Source organism: Cibotium barometz, unplaced genomic scaffold (assembly GCF_041138505.1).
Source record: "Cibotium barometz isolate CiBa-2024 unplaced genomic scaffold, ASM4113850v1 ctg368, whole genome shotgun sequence".
NCBI classification, from domain to species: Eukaryota; Viridiplantae; Streptophyta; class Polypodiopsida; order Cyatheales; family Cibotiaceae; genus Cibotium; species Cibotium barometz.
This window is the reverse complement of record NW_028229435.1, coordinates 558,446-563,201: the sequence shown is the minus strand read 5'-3', so window position 1 is coordinate 563,201 and position 4,756 is coordinate 558,446.

The following is a 4,756-nucleotide window of genomic DNA, read 5'->3' as shown; positions in this document are numbered from 1 at the left end:
GGATCTCCATGCCACTCTTGGTAAGTAGCTAGAAGGTATTTCTTGTAAGCTTTGTTGAGTTTTGAAAATTCCCTATCTTAAAAAATGAAGTGCAATTCCCAAGGCGATCGTAGCCTAGTGGATAAAGCTTGGGTCTCTCATTTGAGAGGTTTCAAGTTAACATCCTCTTAGGGACACCCTACCTAATGTGTGTCCACATCGTGTAGGTAGGTAGTATGATTGCCATCCCATACATTAGGCAATTCATTGTTGCATCCTACACGAGTTTCCTCTGTTAGCATTCATCTCATGTCTGTACCATACTACGTCAGAGCCTGTGATGTGGGTGTGCCCATGCTTGTGGGAGGACTCCCTGATCATGTGAATGTTTTTTCCATTTTTTCCCGTAGTCGTTTTGGGGGCTGTTTTTTCCCTCGCCGACTTGTAGGAGGTGATTGGCCAAGAGGGGCCTACGTAGGAAGTGGCTGACTAGGTTGCTCTGGTTGTGGGCCAGAAGACCAGCCTATGCTAGTCGTGGGACCCTTTGGGGGGGGTATCGGCCTACTTCTACTGGCGGATTGCTGTCCCTTGTACATATATATAGGAAACTAGCCCCCCACACATTTTGTACTGCATTTAGGTGTACATAGCATAATTTATACAACCTTCTTCTCTCTTGCGCTTTTGTGTTTTCTTCTGTCAGAACTTTGTCTCATTTCTTGCACATTATGACATGGTATTAGAGCCCCAAGTGGCTTGAAGCTTTCGAGACGGTGTGAGAGCTTTTGGGGTTACTATTTTTTGGTGCTGATTGGAGAGCATTTGGACTGTATGAGACGTGGAGAAGTGGGTAAAAGGCGAGTGTCCATTGCTGGATAGCCACCTTGCAAGAAAACGTAACCTCTTCTTCATTTTTTTCCCACCTACCCTCCCTTCACAAGACCACCCGAGATGGCAGATTTTCTCGACATAGTGGAGAAACCTATGAAGATCCCCACCCTCCTAATGTTCTCGCGGTGGACTGACTATTTGGAGGGAAACAACTATGGCATTTGGAAGGTGATTATGGAGTCTATTTTGGAATCTTATGATTTGGCTGACTTCGTCTCACGGTTGGTGTTTGAAGGCCAGATCTAGCATAGGAGGACTCTTCACTATCAATCAGAGAGCGAGAGGCCCAAGCATAGTTGTGGGATCGTGTCAATGCATGTGTCATAAACAAACGCATGACGTTGGCTATAGGGATTTGGCAGCACTTGACCTCTCTGTACCCATGAAGAGAGTTTCCTTGGAAATGCAGATGCAAGTGATGATGAGTCCTGCAAAGTCTTTGACGACGTGAGAGCACAACAACAAACTCGAGGCTCTTCATCAAGAGGTTCTTCAAGCTGGGAATGGGATATCATCAGAGGAGATGGCCATCACCCTGTTGTCTCATATGTCCTCTTAGTACTCAGCTTTCTATTCTTGTTTGATCACCAGTAATAATAAGAGGCTCTCAGTACCATTACTTGGGAGGAGCTTGTAGCGAGATGATATTGGACCAGGAGGAGCGGTTTCTGAACCCTCCTTAGGGCTGAGGCTTTGATTGGCCACTTGCGGGCGTGGTCAAAAGACTGAAACAACAACAACAACAAGGGACAAAGGGAAGTCTTCATAGTCAAAGTCTTCCATATCGTTATGCTTTAAAGGCTGAGTAGGCCTATAACCCCATTGTGGACAAAAGGGTCATTATTAGAGGAATTGTCCTCAGCAAGGCACCAAGAAAGGTATAAAATTCTCAGCTTGTAGTCGCGAAGACTCCAGCTTTTGTGCACTTGGAGATTATGGACATCAGAGCTTCATCTTCTTTGAGCAGAGAGGCGGTTTGGTCTCACTGTTGGGGATACTCGGGAGTGGATTCTTCATAGTGGTGCTTCCAAACACATGACTCTCTCCTAGGAGTTGTTATAGGACCTTCGGAGGAAAACATGTCACATCTTTCATGGTGACAAGTCCACTATCCGAATTCATAGTGACGGTAGGTTGGAGATTGTCCCTTATGGGAAGAGGAAGGAAGCATTCATCCCCAGTTCTTTACATGTTCCATCGCTTGGTTTTCATCTTTTCTCAGTGCATGAGGTTTTCAAGATTAGCATGAGGGTGGAGTTTTATGAGCATTCAATTGCTATCTCTGGGGGAACAAAGCAACATGCCAGGTTGTTTGGGAAGGTGGAGTGGAGAATAGGATTTACAAACTCTCAGCACTTATCTTATAGATACTCAGCTCGATGATTTGTGGTATTTCCATTTTGGCCACTTGAATGTGGACGCACTATGACAACGAGCTTTTTGGGGCCAGATGGTGGATGGCTTGCCACATGTTGGTAGTGCAGACAAGGATATTACAGTTCTTGCATTCGTGCGAAGTAACCTAGGGAGTCTTTTCTGAAGCAGGCTACCACGCGGGCTTTAAAACCACTTGAGTTGGTTCACACTAACTTTTGTGGGCCTATGTAGACCCCATCTTTGGGAGGAGGCTTGTATTTCATGTTGATTGTGGATGATTATGGCAGGGTCACATGGGTGTATTTTTTGCCACATAAGGACCAAACCTTTGATCAATTCAAGGACTTGTATTTTTTTGTGGAAAAGGAGTCTGGATTTCAGGTGAAGAGTATTTGGGCTAACAAAGCAGGGGAGTCCTCTTCCAATGTTTTTGTACGATTTTGTGAAGATAATGGCATCAAGTAGGAGCTAGCCAATACAAGGTCTTCTTTAGAGAATGGAGTGGTTGAGCAGAAGAATTGGACTGAGGTGGAGATGGCAACAATGACGTTGGATAATCGCAACCTTCCTCATTCACATTGGGGAGAGGCTGTGGCTACAACTGTCCCTATCCTCAATCAATCTTTGATGACTACAGTGTCTAAGATGACTTCATTTGAGGCTTATTTTGGCAAGAATCTAGATGTCTCCCATTTTTGTGTTTTTGGGAGTGATGCCTATGTTCACATTTCGAAGAAGGAGAGGGGGAAGCTTGATTCCAAGTCCCAGAAGCTTGTTTTTGTAGGATATAACTCTCTTTCCAAAGGCTACAAATTATATGACTCGAAACAGAATGAGATTGTTGTCATACAGAGCAGAGATGTTGTCTTTGATGAGCATGTTCTAGCTTCCACTGTTGAGGAACCACTGCTTCTTGGATAGCCAGATGAGTATGTGGATGAGTCTTGGGCTATCGTTCCAGCTAGCCAGCCGCCTCAGTCATTAGGAGAGGTTGATCCCAAGCTTGGAGATTTTCCACAAAGGATAGATCTTGAAGATCACATAGAGTTCGTGGAAAATTTCAATTAGAGAAGCATTTATAGGTAAATTATGCCTTGATGTCTCGTATCGTTTGGGAAAAGGAGCCTACTTCAGTTAAGGATGCTCTTTCCTCTAGGAGACTTGGAGGAAAGCCATGTATGTGCAGAGGAAGTAAGAACAACGTGCAAGGATGAATTCTAAGCTACAAGAAGAATAGGAGCACAATGCAAGTCATGGTGCAAATGAGCAGAAGCATCAAAAAATATGCAATGACGTTGTTCAGTACTTTAATCAATGCACCAATTAGGGTCTAGACAAGAAGACAAGGTTTGATATACTATCTCAAGTTCTCCAACATCGCTCCATGAAGGAAATTTCTAGTAGTTTTCGACTATGGAACCAGATAAGTCTAATAGAGGGCATATGAAATACACTTGAAGCAGTGAAAGTGCCTAGAAACTCTCAAGAGCTATTTCTTAAAAGGTCTATTCCAATGATTCTTATGAATGGTGTCGGCAAAAATACATCCACTCTTAACATTGTAGATGCTTCAAGGTAGTTGAACATACACATAAGTAATTTCTATGTAGCTAGAGAGTGTTTTCAAACCTTAGTTTGATGGTACTTTGCCATTATCTTCATGCCATAGGCAAGCCTATGTAGTAGGCATAATCAGTGATGAGGTGAAAGAGTTTTTTTTAAATTTTTGGTTAAACCGCCATACTTGTGTTTCATCGAATAAAAAGGATATATGTCGTAAAGCGCCTTGGTAGAAAATTGTATGTTAAGTATTTGACACACCTTCTTGATCAATCTCAGGTAACAACAACAACCTGTGCTCCAACACGTGTGCTGATTTGATGTGCTTTTATACATTACATATTCCTTCAGTATAGATTCAAAGGCTTTATGATGATGCCAAATACTAGATTATATGTTTCCAACCGGTATACAAACAAATGCCAAATTCTCTACTCTTCTATGAGTCTATCATCCTTATCTATGTGTTGTTTCCTTCTTTTATCATGTGTGTATGTGTATTATGTCTAGCTGTTAGATTTTTAGTCAGTCAACCTATAGATCTTGGACTACTTGGGAAAGTTTACTAGGATTGAAAAATCTAGCACATAAAAAGAAATCATCCTCTTAGGGCATGGTTCTAAACGGTTTTCAACTTCAGGCAACAATAAACAAACCAAGAAAACCAATGTAAAACCAGTAAGATATTGGTGTTAACTAGTAAGATACCTGATAGAAAACAAGTTATATACACTAGGCTATAGCAAAAACAAGCTTAACAGGCCTTTCACTAGTATCATACTAGTCCTAAACCAATATGATACCCGTTGTGAAATGATAGCGATATACAAATAACACTACTGATAGGGAAAAGACCAGTTGCCGGTTAAACAGTGCTATTATACTAGCTTAAGGGAATGGTCTCCTTTAATGTACTCTATATTTAGTAGATTTTCTAATTGGTATTATA